This window comes from Lissotriton helveticus, chromosome 6, assembly GCF_964261635.1.
Source record: "Lissotriton helveticus chromosome 6, aLisHel1.1, whole genome shotgun sequence".
Taxonomy (NCBI): domain Eukaryota; kingdom Metazoa; phylum Chordata; class Amphibia; order Caudata; family Salamandridae; genus Lissotriton; species Lissotriton helveticus.
In genome coordinates this window covers 1,969,120,447-1,969,136,253 of record NC_136067.1, presented here as the reverse complement: position 1 = coordinate 1,969,136,253, position 15,807 = coordinate 1,969,120,447, and positions in this window count along the sequence as shown.

The window sequence follows — 15,807 nt, the reverse complement described above, 5'->3', positions numbered from 1 at the left end:
CATGTTGCCATTTATAAGAAAGACCAAAAAGATTTTCAATATCTATACCTTCATCTTGCAATACAACAAACATATACATTAGAATTTCCTGACAATCTTGCTGAATATTCTGTGAAAATTGATTTAGACCAGAACATGTCTAAAACATTTCGATTATCAGAAACACTTTCTATATTTGTTTTATCACTGCTACATTTCCCAAAGACAGAATTCAACAAACCACAATATCTATGATCCCGATTTTCAACAATCTGTTGTTGTAAAGTTTGAAGAAAAAAAACAACATTAACCACTACATTAGCATAGCAGTTGACATCAGAACTGTTTTCAAACTGAAATCCAACAACCTCTTCAATACTATCCTTTTTCTTTTTGCTTACAATTACTAGTTCATCTAGTTTTTTTCTTTTCTCTACAACCTCGCTACTAGTTTTCTCATATCTTCTGTTTTGACCTAGCGCAAGCTTTTCAAATAAAGGATATTGAGGTAAATTTGGAGCATATTCTCTTCTTAACCTACTATACTCTTTCACATAATTTAGATCTGCACTAATCTTTGTCTCATCAAAATCAATCAAGTATAATCCAGATAAAGTTCTGACTCGAGATAAAGCAACATATGCCATACCCTCCTTGAACACAGTACTTCCAATATTCACCAAAGCACTATCTACACTTAAACCTTGAGATTTATGAATAGTCACTGCACATGCCAAACAAACATCAAACTGTTTTCGGTGGACATATAAATCTTTTACAAGCAAAAATCGAGACGAACAACGACTCAATTGTTGTACTGTTCAATTTCATCAAATTTGATTTTCAAAAATTCAATGTCATCTCTATTTGGGGAATCCACAAAATCAACAACATGATCCATTGCTCCATTTACTACATAGAAATTACGTTGTAAAATTATCCGACAATTTAAACATGCATATAGATTATATTCTAAACCAGCCGTTTTAAATATTGATTTGTCTAAAGAATCCAATTTTGACTTCAACTCTTTTGACAAAATACTAGTAGCTCCTTCATGCTCTATTCTATCAATAGCTTCCAGTTTTATAATTTCTTGATTTTCTAAATTTTAACATTTTTTCATTGAAGATTGAACATTCTTGCAGAGTTGGCCTCAAGCATATCACTGATTTATTTTCTGCAATTTTTCTATATATATTCTTTGCACCAACATTTTCATTTGGAAACAAATTTGAAAGTAATCGTCACTGTAAAACTTCTTTGCCATGTTCACTCACTTTTCCAATTCTTATATCTTGAAGAATACTTTTATAATTAGCATAATTTGCCTGTCGCATATTTTGAATGAGTTCAGAATATTTGAAATATAAACATATATTAACGTTTCCAATGCTTCCCAGGCACTCTCTGGTATCTTCATGTGTAACGGTTTTAAACACTGGTTGTCCTTTCACAGGAGTTAGCTGTAGTAGATCTCCAAAAACGATGATGTGTTTGCCTCCATATAACACATCATACTCTGTTTTAAGAATGTGTTGCATTCTTAAATGCACAAAAGCAAGTATTACATTTGATACCATGCTTACTTCATCAATAATGAGAAGTTTCTTTTTTTTCAGGACTCTGGAAACTTCACAACAAGCTTCTCTAGATAGCTTGTGGTATACTAATGTATTTCCGTGCTCTACTGGCAGCATCAATAAACGATGTAAAGTAATCCCTTTAATGTTATGTGCTGCCAACCCAGTTGGAGCGGTAACAACTCAAGAGAGTGACGACTCAGTTCTTTTCTGTAGATAAGTTGCAATTGCTTTAATTAGAAAACTTTTTCCAGTTCCTGCTTCTCCACTCACGTACAGTCGGACAGGTTTAAATGACGTACATGACCACTTTTTTTTCTCATGACATAAACCATGCTCAATCTGCTCTGTCACTTCATTGTATATTTGTTTCTGCTAAACATTTAGTTGTTTTTCCAATTCTTCTAAGTTTATTACATCCTCCTGAGCTTGTTCCGTTGCCCTTTCCACCTCATCCATGGCAGTGGCTGCTTCATTTTGGATAATTGGTCCTCCTAGTGGATCCTGACTCAAGGAAGCAGAACTTTGACTGTCTTGAGAACTGTCTCTCGCAATCTCTGCTGTAATTGTAGCTTCTTGCTGTATTTCCTCGTTCAACATTTGTAGATAATTAGTCAAAACAGGACATTCTATAATATTTTTGGTTGCGTTGAATGAATCTTCATAACTGAGAAAATCTCCAAGTAGTTCATGTTCTGTACGCCATGTCTTAAAGAGTTGCAAAAGAGCTAAATAGTAAGATTCCCTTTTGTCAGGCGTTTCACAACTGAGTTTTCGATGATTAATCAATTGTCCTTTTCTTTGTTTCACCAGACATCCTTCAGATCCAATCACAGCATATACACTTTTATTGATATCTTCTGTAATATTCCTCTTAAAAGTATAGCTTTGCAGTACTTCATAGAGACAAACGTTCTCAAGATGATTACTTCTATTTGGATGGTATATATCCAACATATTTGTCTTCAAAATATCTGTACTGTTTGGTTCTTTCGCTGCTAAATACTCAATTTCTTGTACAGATTTCAAAACTCTGTTTCGTGTTCTCTGAAGACCTAAACCCACCCAAATGATCTTTCTAGATTTGGCATATAGACTTGCAGATGAAAAGCGATCTGAACATTCATATGCTCCAATTTCTCGATGAGACAACATCTTCAAACTGAAGCTGTACAATTTCTCACTTAGGCTCTTTTCATGAGAAATTTCCTCCCACATTTCCTTTAGCTCTGTCTTTTCAGATTTCGTAATGTAAGATGTTACATATCGAGCCAGAGCAATGGAGTTGTCTGCAACATATTGAATATCCATGTTAGCATTCCACATGGACAAAATGACTGGGTTATAGTAATTTATGTATTTTGACTCTTCATTTCTTCTTAAGTGGTAGGTATTTTTCGGTGATTTTCTTGTGACAGTATGTCGCAAAAATGACATAAAATTGTTCACTCTTCCTTTTCATATTACTGGTTGTGGAAATCCAAAATGACATTTTGTGTAGAACTTGTCCTTTGATTTGTACTTTCGACGACAGTATTTTCCACAACGATGGCTTTGAAACCATAGGACTTGATGTTTTAAATTCTTTTGTTCTGTACTTTTAGGAACAGCACATGTTAAATACTGTTCAATAAAACTCATGACTGTGTCATCCGAATCTGTTCCAAATGTGGGGTCATCTTTGATCCATAGCAGCATATGTATGTGAGGAGCACCTCCTGCTTGATACTCCTTCCTCCAAAAGAAATCCAGAACCTCTCCAAGAGGAGGATTTTTTTTGTTTGTGATAAAAGACATCATAGCTTCAAATCTATGATTGAAATACCTGCATACATTAACTGGATCCAAAGAGCACAGTTCTCCAGGTGTCTTGTATTCTATATTTTCTATGTTTGCATTTGCCTCTCGAAGAAATTGAAGTAAGTCTTCCCAAGCATACTCCGCACAGCTTAGAGTAAGGAACCATGTAGGAGTTCATACGTTTCTTAGCATATATTTCAAATCCCCATGACGACCGTACCAATACTCGTTAGTACCACGCTGACATGCCATGAGATTAATTAGCTGAGATTCCAAAACAGTGTATTTCTGTTGGACTTTATCCATAAAGTCCCTTGCCGAAACATTTTGCAGATGTACTCCACTTTTTAGTATATGGTTCACTGCATATGAAAGGCCAGACAAGTCACTCTCAAACAGAAGATGAAACAAATATGGAATACATTGGCGAAACCTTGGATCTTCTGCATATAATCTTGATGTCCGGTATTCAGATGCAGGAATCTGCACAGGTCGGTCAACATATCGTCCACCTTCACCTGTTGAAAATAACTGAGGAAAACAATGAGCTTCCAAGCTTTCTTCCTATACACTAATGGGACTTCCTTTTGCTTCTTTCATTTGGAATAACTCAATAGCATTCCCCATTACTTCTTTGGAATGCAGTGGATGAACACTGTAATGTTCGTAGATTTCTTCAGTTCTGGACACATCCACTTTTTCAATTTGTCCAGATGGCAAGTCACTGTCCTCTTCTACAGTTGTTTCCTCTTCTCCTACATATACATTGTTGTATTATTGATTGTTTTTTTACCAAATACAACGTTGCCTTTTTCACTTTCCTAACATCCACTAATTCTTGCCAGATTTTCTTACTCTTTGTAGGAACGCCATTAACTAGAATAACTAGAGGTTCCTCTTCCACTTTTTCTACACCAATTGTTTCAATATTTTTTTTTAAATCTAGAGGCAAATAGACAACTCTTTCCTTTATTCCTCTCTGTAAATCTGAAGGAGGCAATTTCCCTGTCTTAGGCTCCATGCGAACAATAGCCTGAAATGGATGCACACGTTGAATCAGAATAGACTCATAGGTATTTAAATCCATCAGTTCACAAGGAATATTTACCAACTCAAGATTATTATGTACAGCTCTAGCAGGCATTTTGTTATCATTTAATTTATTATAACAATATTTACAAATACGTTGATCAGAACTCAAATCAAAACAATTCTCTACCAACAAATAATTTGCAAAAGCCTTCCACTCATTATTATTTTCCTTTTCACTTTTTAAATATAAATCAACTAACCTAGTCTGATTCTTATAATGAGTTTGTCGACAACACACACAAGAAAAGTTTGGCCTTTCACCTGAAATGACCTTAAACCTTGAAATTTCTTGGTCAAAATTTTCTGTACTAAAATTCTGTACATTTTCTTCCATATTTCCTTCTAATACTGTATCAGAAACTAACCTCAATCTCATCACAAATGTTATTTACATCTAATACAGATCCATGCAAAAGAGCACTGTTTAACTGTTTTAGCTTAAGTGCTGGACTTTTTGCATAATACAACCTTCTCACTAATTTCATCACTTCAGTATGATGTACTGCTAACATCCTAAAATGGTGAAAAACACTCTGGCATACTTTTCTAGAAAGACAAGCCAGAGAATGCCCTTGCAAACCCGTTTTTTCTCTCAGTCTGCAAGGATCTAATTCTTGCAACATTTTAATCTTTTGTTTAAGACTTTTCTTCGTATACTTACGTAAGAAATTGCGAAACAAATCAATTGAATCCTGTCGTACACTACAGATACTACTACAATTCCAAGTGTACACTGGAGCCTTAGGACGTCTCCCTAAAACTTTATCAGCTAACACCTCTTCTGCACTTCTTGGGACAATTGTCTCTTTCTCAATTGGACAACCGTCCTTTACCTCATATGCTCGACCACTGGTGTCAACTGCATGCAACAAATCATTAGTCTGAAAGTAAGTCTCTTCATTAAAAAATGGCTCACAACTTCAACTATGCTTCCATTTTCCAGAAAAAACATTACAAAAATTAGTTCTATTAATTAGTCTTTTCCACTTACTTTTCACTTTCAAAAGATTGATTGCCTTGTCTAGTGTACGAATTCTATTGATTACTAAAGTAAACAACTTCTTTTTTAATTCAAAAGCCTGATCAACAAAACTTTCTATTCTTTTCTTTTTCTTATAAAAAGCTGTTTTCCTTTTAGAAATCTTTACATTTTTTAATAAATTTAAAACTACTCTTTTATAAAACATTCTCTTGCGAATTTGAACAAACAGTTTTTTTCGTCTATTACTATAGACAATTTGATCGCCACATAGTTTTCCAACATTTTTTTGGGGGGTCTGCTTTTTCTTCGTAGTTACAGATACATTTTTTTTCTTTTGCACATTATCCAATTTTTTTTACATTGGGTTAAAATTCTTTGTTGTCTTACCAGGAGCATTCTTCTTTTGCTCCGTACATTGTTGTTTAGATAAATCTTGTAATTGTGTTTTCTTGGAAAAGTAAGCCTGTTTATAGTTTTTTTCTTTTCGCATTCTTAGTAGGCATGTTGGTTTTTCTTTCTTTAGATAATTACAATCTGTTTTGAAGAAAAAAGAACATGTTATAGACAACTACTAACATACTACATTACACTTAGAACCACTAAATAATATAAACACTGGCTTACTTCATAAGTAAGTTTAAGGCACAGCAACTGTATCTGACCAGAGTAGGAAATCATGCAGTGAGTGCTGTTTCTGAGTGTATGGCAGTGCAGAGGTGTTTCAACATTATAGGGAAATTTGCTGAGAATGGTGTTCCAGGGTTCAGAACAGTGCAGTGGTGTTCAGGCAGTGTAGGGCGTCGTGGTGAGATTGATATTTCTGAGTTTAGAGCAATACAGTTGTGTGTAGGCAGTGTATGGTATCATGCAAGGGCTACGAGTAAAAAGCACTGGATGTCCTGAAGCCTAACTCACTCCATGAGTACATGTATTCCCATGTCTTAAAACAGATACACCGAGCAAGTGATTCTGTCACAATATTTAAAAAAAGACACTGACTCGCATTGTGAATGAAAACAGATAGAAATATGCCTTGCAATTCACTGAAATGATTACTACATGTTACAGAGAGAGTTAGTATGGCATTTCTACAGCACTGCCAGGATCTTCAGTACACAGCATGGAGATTATTTGCGAATTAAGAAGCCTGAAAGACGTACTGCATAGCAGTTTCTAGCACTACATATCCTAAAGCCTGACTCACTTCATCAATATGTATTCCCATATTTTTAAACACATCAACTAAGCAAATTTTTACAATTGTACAAAAAGACTCTCTCAAATCATTTTTAATTCAAAATCATAAATTTATTCTTCATTTCATACTGTAACAAAACATCCAGCATGATTTCATCTGGAATTTCGTTTGCATTGTCCACAACTTCAAAATTTGCAACTTGAAACTCAATCTCTTCTACTGCTTCCATCAAGTCAATGTTCAAACTTTGATAAAAAAAAATCACTGCTTAAATCTCCTTCTCCATTATCTTGTTTATCAATGTTATACTCAAAAGGTACACTTAAGTCTTCTATGACATCGAAGGAAATTTCAAAATTGACTTGAATGTTGTCCTGATTTTGATCCATTATATATAGTACAATATTGCTGGACCTTGCAAAAAAATATAAACAATACATTATATCATTTTCACTAATAGATAATAAAAAACTAGCTTTATCATCTTCATAAGTACATGTATTCCCATATTTTTAAACACATCAACTAAGCAAATTATTCTGCCACATTCTTCTGAAACAAAAACTGTTTCACACTGTGATCTTAGACACATAACACTATCCCTTCAAATTCATCAAAATGATTACTACAGTAAAAGGGGGTCTTGCTGGGAGTATTCCTTCAGAGTTTACAGCACTGCAGTAGTGTTTAAAGAGTTTACAATATTTTTCTAGGGATGGAGTTTCAGGGTTTAGGACAAGGAAGTGGTGTTCAAGCAGTGTAGAGAGTCAATGTATGACTGAGAATGTACTAATGAAAATTCACTGAAATTATTACTACAGGCTACAAAGACAGTTGATTTTGCATTTCAACAGCACACCCAGTATCTAAATTGCACAGCATAAACAAAATTTAGAAATTAAGAGGCCTGAGACACATACTGCATAAGACTTTCTATAACTACATCTCCTAATTCATGACTCACTTCATGACTTAGGTGATTTAGCACACAGAGGGAGAGAAAGAACAAACACAGACAAAATGATACAGGCAGAGGGTGCAAGACTACAGGCAGAGAAAGGAAAGATTTAGGATGATAGCGCTGTCTAATACACACCACCAGCCATATCATAATAGGCCTCTGCAGATGTACATGAGAGGGTGCAGGCAGAGGGTGCAGGCAGAGGGAGAGGGATGGTACAGATACAAAATGAGAACGTAGGCAGAGACTAAACTGGTACAGGCAGAGGATAGATGGTACAGGGCTGTAGGCAGAGGGACAGATGGAGCAGTCAGAGAAAAGATGGTGCAGAGAGAGGGTGAGATGGTTTAAGCAGAGACACAGATAGTGCAAGCAGACACAGACATGGTACACACAGAGGATAACATGGTACAACAGAGAAGAAATGCTGGAAACAGTGAGAGAAATGTTACATGCAGAGGCTAATTGGAGCACACAGAGGGGGAGATAGTGAAGACAGAGATACAATGGTACATGCAGATGGTGCGAGACTACAGTCCAAGAAGGAAAAGATTTAACATGGTAGCGCTGTCTAATACACACCAGCACCCATATCATAATAGGCCTCTGCAGATGTACATGAGAGAGTGCAGGCAGTGGGTGCAGGGAAAGGGAGAGCGTTGGTGCAAACAGAAAATGAGATAATGCCGGCAGAGACTAAACTGGTACAAGCAGAAGATAAATGGTGCAGGGCTGCAGGTAGAGGGACAGATGGTGCAGTCAGAGAAAAGATGATGCAGAGAGAGCGTGAGATGGTTCAAGCAGAGACACAGATAGTGCAAGCAGACACAGACATGGTACACACAGAGGATAAAATGGTACAACAGAGAAGAAATGCTGGAAACAGTGAGACAAATGCAACAAGCAGAGGCAAATTGGAGCAAACAGAGGATGAGATAGTGAAGACAGAGATAAAATGGTACACGCAGAGGGTGCGAGACTACAGGCAGAGAAGGAAAAGATTTAACATGGTAGTGCTGTGTAATACACACCAGCAGCTATATCATAATAGGCCTCTGCAGATAAACATGAGAGGGTGCAGGCAGAGGGTGCATGCAGAGGGAGAGGGATGGTACAGACAGAAAATGAGATAATGTAGGCAAAGACTAAACTGGTACAGGCAGAGGATAGACGGTACAGGGCTGCAGGCAGAGGGACAGATGGTACAGTCAGAGAAAAGATGGTGCACACAGAGAGTGAGATTGTTCAAGCAGAGACACAGATAGTGCAAGCAGACACAGACATGGTACACACAGAGGATAAAATGGTACAACAGAGAAGAAATGCTGGAAACAGTGAGAGAAATGTTACATGCAGAGGCTAATTGGAGCACACAGAGGGGGAGATAGTGAAGACAGAGATAAAATGGTACATGCAGATGGTGCGAGACGGATGAAGCAGTCAGAGAAAAGATGGTGCAGAGAGAGGGTGAGATGGTTTAAGCAGAGACACAGATAGTGCAAGCAGACACAGACATGGTACACACAGAGGATACAATGGTACAACAGAGAAGAAATGCTGGAAACAGTGAGAGAAATGTTACATGCAGAGGCTAATTGGAGCACACAGAGGGGGAGATATTGAAGGCAGAGATAAAATGGTACATGCAGATGGTGCGAGACTACAGTCCAAGAAGGAAAAGATTTAACATGGTAGCGCTGTCTAATACACACCAGCACCCATATCATAATAGGCCTCTGCAGATGTACATGAGAGAGTGCAGGCAGATGGTGCAGGGAAAGGGAGAGCGTTGGTGCAGACAGAAAATGAGATAATGCAGGCAGAGACTAAACTGGTACAAGCAGAAGATAAATGGTTCAGGGCTGCAGGTAGAGGGACAGATGGTGCATTCAGAGAAAAGATGATGCAGAGCGAGCATGAGATGGTTCAAGCAGAGACACAGATAGTGCGAGCAGACACAGACATGGTACACACAGAGGATAAAATGGTACAACAGAGAAGAAATGCTGGAAACAGTGAGACAAATGCTACAAGCAGAGGCAAATTGGAGCACACTGAGGATGAGATAGTGAAGACAGAGATAAAATGGTACACGCAGAGGGTGCGAGACTACAGGCAGAGAAGGAAAAGATTTAACATGGCAGCGCTGTGTAATACACACCAGCAGCCATATCATAATAGGCCTCTGCAGATAAACATGAGAGGGTGCAGGCAGAGGGTGCATGCAGAGGGAGAGGGATGGTACAGACAGAAAATGAGATAATGAAGGCAAAGACTAAACTGGTACAGGCAGAGGATAGATGGTACAGGGCTGCAGGCAGAGGGACAGATGGTACAGTCAGAGAAAAGATGGTGCACACAGAGAGTGAGATTGTTCAAGCAGAGACACAGATAGTGCAAGCAGACACAGACATGGTACACACAGAGGATAAAATGGTACAACAGAGAAGAAATGCTGGAAACAGTGAGAGAAATGTTACATGCAGAGGCTAACTGGAGCACACAGAGATGGAGATAGTGAAGACAGAGATAAAATGGTACACGCAGAGGGTGCGAGACTACAGGCAGAGAAGGAAAAGATTTAACATGGTGGCGCTGTCTAATACACACCAGCAGCCATATCATAATAGGCCTCTGCAGATGCACATGAGCGGGTGCAGGCAGAGGGAGAGGGTTGGTGCAGACAGAAAATGAGATAATACAGGCAGAGACTAAACTGGTACAGACAAAGGATAGATGGTGCTTGGCTGCAGGCAGATGGCCAGATGGTGCAGTTGGAGAAAAGATGGTGCAGAGAGAGGGTGAGATGGTTCAAGCAGAGACACAGATAGTGCAAGCAGACACAGACATGGTACACACAGAGGATAAAATGGTACAACAGAGAAGAAATGCTGGAAACAGTGAAACAAATGCTACATGCAGAGGCAAATTGGAGCACACAGAGAGGGAGCTAGTGAAGACCGAGATAAAATGGTACAAGCAGAGGGTGCGAAACTACAGTCAGAAAAGGAAAAGATTTAACATGGTAGCACTGTCTAATACACACCAGCAGCCATATCATAATAGGCCTCTGCAGATGTACATGAGAGAGTGCAGACAGAGGGTGCAGGCAGAGGGAGAGGGATGGTTCAGACAGAAAATGATATAACGCAGGCAGAGACTAAACTGGTACAGGCAGAGGATAGATGGTGCAGGGCTGCAGGCAGAGGGACAGATGGTGCAGTCAGAGAAAATATGGTGCAGAGAAAGGGTGAGATGGTTCAAGCAGAGACACAGATAGTACAAGCAGACACAGACATGGTACACACAGAGGATAAAATGGTACAACAGAGAAGAAATGCTGGAAACAGTGAGAGAAATGTTACATGCAGAGGCTAATTGGAGCACACAGAGGGGAAGATAGTGAAGACAGAGATAAAAAGGTACAAGCAGAGGGTGCACCACTACAGGCATAGAAGGAAAAGATTTAGCATGGTAGCCCTCTCTAATACACACCAGTAACCATATCATAATAGGCCTCTGCAGATAAACATGAGAGGGTGCAGGCAGAGGGTGCAGGCAGAGGGAGAGGGATAGTGCAGACAGAAAATACATTTCCAAATTACAGCACTATCTCTATACCAGCATTTAATCAAAACATGAGACACAATATCAAAATAAAAAGTACCCTATAAGTAGAGAGATGCAAACTGTGAGGAGACACAGGTGACATTATAGAAAAAGGTGCAAATATAATTCTTTAATTTACACAGACACTCAGTGTGATCCTAGTCAAAACTGTTAAAACCATACATTTTACCAAAACACATATACCACAGTAAATCGTTTAAGAGACAGAACACAGCCCATGTAAATGAGCACTACATTCCAGTGCAGAAACCTGACTCCTTTCCAAAATAAATTTCCAATATGCACCATTAGTTTTTTGCCAGCATTACATCAAAACATGAGACACAATGCAAGAAGAAAGAGGTCCAATATGGTTGTAAATCTGCCCAAGAGTGTATGCAGCACTCTATCTTTATTAAGTGGATCATTGCTAAGAGGAGGTCTAATAAAACAGAGAGTATTATGAAGAAAGCACATGAGAAGGGGCAGGCAGAGGTTGCAGGCAGGGGGAGAGGGATGTTGCAGACAGAAAATGAGATAATGCAGGCAGAGACTAAACTGGTACAGGCAGAGAATAGAGTTGCAGGGCTGCATCCAGAGAAACATACGGTGCAGTCAGAGAAAAGATGGTGCAGAGAGAGGGTAAGATGGTTCAAGCAGAGACACAGATAGTGGAAGCAGACACAGACATGGTACACACAGAGGATAAAATGGTACAACAGCGAAGAAATGCTGGAAACAGTGAGAGAAATGTTACATGCAGAGGCTATTTGGAGCACACAGAGGGGGAGATAGTGAAGACAGAGATACAATGGTAAAAGCAGAAGGTGCAACACTACAGGCAGACAAGGAAAAGATTTAACATGGTAGCGCTGTGTAATACACACCAGCAGCCATATTATAATAGTCCTCTGCAGATGCACATGAGAGAGTGCAGGCAGAGGGTGCAGGGAGAGGGATAGTGCAGACAGAAAATACATTTCCAATTTACAGCACTATCTCTATACTAGGGGTGGGCGTAGTTTGCGAAGTAGCGCTACGCGAAGCTACGCAAAGTGCACTTCGCACTACACAAACTTCACGTAGCAATACGCGAGCTGCGTAGTAGCATGTTTGCACTGTGCAAGATGCATTTTCAGTGATTGCACAGTGTGCACAAGCATCCGGCACTGTGCAATCATTGAAAACGGCATATTGCACAGTGTGAGCTGTAGTTTTCTGCCGCTCGAGTAGATTTTTACTCGAGCGGCAGCTTTCTCAACGCGAACTGGTATTTTCTCATCGCGAGCGGTCGCGAGAATGCACGACCATTCGCAATGAGAAACCTGACCTCCCCGCGTTGAGAGTCTTGCCGGGATGTCATTTTGCTTGCTCGCGGTCGCGAACATGACGTTGAGGACAGCAAACAAGCAAAAAATGTCCGCTGCACTAGGCTACGCTGCGCTATGCGTGTTCGCACTGTGCTACGTGCAGCTCGCGTAGTGCAAAGTTGCGCAAACTTCGCAAACTAAGCGAGCGTAGCGTAGTGCTTCGCCCAGGGTTACTCTATACCTGCATTTAATCAAAACATGAGACACAATATCAAAATAAAGAGTACCCTAGAAGCAGAGAGATGCAAACTGTGAGGAAACACAGGTGACATTATAGAAAAAGGTGCAAATATAATTCTTTAATTTACACAGACACTCCGTGTGATCCTAGTCGAAAATGTTAAAACCATACATTTTACCAAAACACATATAAGTATTGATTCCTAATAGGTTTCAAATAAATTTGAAGCCGACAGTAATGCCCTTCCCTGCTGTTGTTACAGGGGTGTAATAAGTAGGTCCACCTGCACCACCTGCAGTCTGACAGTTTCAATGGGCAAGAAGTATTACCTCTCATATTTGGACTTCCCCAGGTTCAGAGATGTCATTACTACAGTTTGTGGCAGACTAAGGAAAGGTTGTGGAAAACCTGAGCTAATCCCACACAAAAAGGAACACCAAGTTACTCCAAGGCTTTCATGCTACGTTTTTGACACAACCCTGCAGTGGATTCAAGATACAGATAACTGTTGGTATTGTTTGGACGGATGCTTTGTCTGTAGTGTGAGGAAGATCCCTGTTCTGGGTTGGTTTTGAACAGATGTATTTTGTGTCTTATGTAATTTCTATATTTATTTGGCTAAGCTATAACTAATACAATGACTGTATTGTCCAGATCCAGCTAATACAGCAGCACCTACCTGAGTCACGTTGGTTATTCACACATTCTACACATGCTACAAGAACTCAAACTGATATACTTGCTCATCTGAGCTATTCACTGGACCCTGGTCTTGGCCACAGTGAGACAAAGGTTTATGCACTGGCGCATAAGTCATTCTTAAGGCCACAAAGCAAGTTTTATAAATAATTTAGAGGTGATTTTCTGTCAATGAAAATATGAAACTGACATTAAAGTGTGATTTTGTTTTTGAAAAAAAAAGCAATTGTCCTATTTCCCATGGTGTGGGGGTCAACAAAATGTTTTTATTTTCACTGACCGCCACGTTTTGGATGGCGATGTATGAAAGGGAAAACTGGCCATTTGTCTGACTACTGTAAATAGAGCAAGCAGACAAATGACCAAATCTCCGATGGGCCTTATGCCAGCGATCATGAGAGGTGTATTTCAGCCACTTAGACAGAGTAGTCTCCTTTGCAGTTGAGCCCTCAACAGCCTGCTTGGAGGGATCCAGCTCCACTGGGATGTAGCTTAGCAGCAGTTCTGGCATCCCGCCCGACTCTCCCTATGACTGGAACCTCAGTTTTGTTGGCGTGCTCGTTTCAGGTGAGATGAGGGTCACTGTGAGTGACATGACGGCTGCTCCCCTGGGAGTCATCTAGCGGGATCGGTTACACCCAGGAAGAGGGTGAGCCCGTTCTCTTGTTCCATGCCCCTTGGACGCAGCTGCGGAAAGGCTCACATTTGCAGGGGCTGCTTGGAGACCACTGAGCTGGTTGTGGGATCATTGCCTTGCACATCTAAGCAAGGGGGTCTCACGACCTGACCCGCGGTGTTGGGAACCTGCCACCTTCACACCAGAAAAAGTTGCCTCATCAACACCAGGCCCTGTTTGAGTCTGCCAGCATAGTCTGTGTATTTTGCTTAGCCCAGCTGCTGGGGGTCCTATCCAGACTTCCCATATCTCTCTCTCCTCTTAGTGCTCACCGGAGCCCTGGAGCCAATATTACAGATGTTTGGTCCTTGTGCACTAAATACCAGTGCCCAGTGACAATGGCGTGAGGGCTTAACTACGGCCAGCTCGATCACGGCAGTTGGCAATCAGTCTTGGCCTGGAGTTCATTTTACCTTCTTTCCTTTCCATTTGCTTTGAAAAACTCATCAAAATGGCCACCGTTACCAACCCATAGGGAACAGTCTCATGAGGATCGGCACAGGTGGTCATCGAAATTAAAAGAGAACCTGGCTCATATTTTACTGCCATTAAAAGGAAGGTGGGATTACTCCATGTGCATTCTAGTACTCTTATGAGGAAAACCTGCAGGTCTTATCATCTGACTCATCCCAAGGATCGGCCATACTATAAAGGGGCTCTTTCTCTATCCTATTTGCAATATAATACATCTAAGAGGAAAACTTACAGGTCCTATCATCTGGTTCATCCTAAAGATCTGCCTTACTATGAATAGGCTCAGTCTCTGTTCTTACCAGCCAGATTGTCTCTCTCTCTCTTACCCCTTACATGTCTCTAGCAGTTTAGTCTGGCACCTAGGTACATCACCAGTGGTCTTTTCTCTATAGCCCCCCAAGAAAACACTAGGATCCCGTAATTTTGCTCTCACATAATGGATATTAGTCTTGTCCCCACAGGACTCAACTCCTTCACTGTTATTTACCCACCTAACCTCTCCGAAAATACGGCCTAAAAAAACAAAAACACTAGTTACTCTAAAACTGCCCTGAAACATTACTCTCAGATGTTTACTTTTGTGTCCACAAGGGTACAATTTCTAATGACCTCATCTTCTACTCCAGAAAATGAGCTTGTTGAAGGTCTGTCTTCCACTCCATGCTTCGTATATGGGGTACCAGGAAAACCCTGCATGGCCTAAATGTTTCAGCCTCGCCCTTGCCCTTCTTCATTGCGTATGCCACCATCATCCTCTACAACAATGTGATTATCCTAATTAAAGCATCCAATGAAAATTTAGCTAAGATGAATAATATTTTCCCTATTCTCGAAGAGCAGTTATCTCCAAGTCTAAAACATCCTACAACACACAATATCCCTCTCACACTCACCACTGCAACTGGGAGGTCCTTAACCCCTCATAACTCTCCTCATCATCTATGTGATATTGGATCCTCTCAATCCCCTGAGTTAGTTTTGCCAGAGCCCTCATGCTCCACTCGACCATAGACTCAGGTGGCTAATGGCTCTACATTGACATATACTTCCCTGATCACTAAGCTATCACACCACGATCCCAGTGGCAGGTTATCCCCTTACTCTCTACTGCCCTTTCTCTTTCCTGATGATCTCCTTTGCACAATGCTGACAAACCTGCCACCATCTTAACCAGGCTCCAGGCTCTTGCCCTCCATGGTTTCT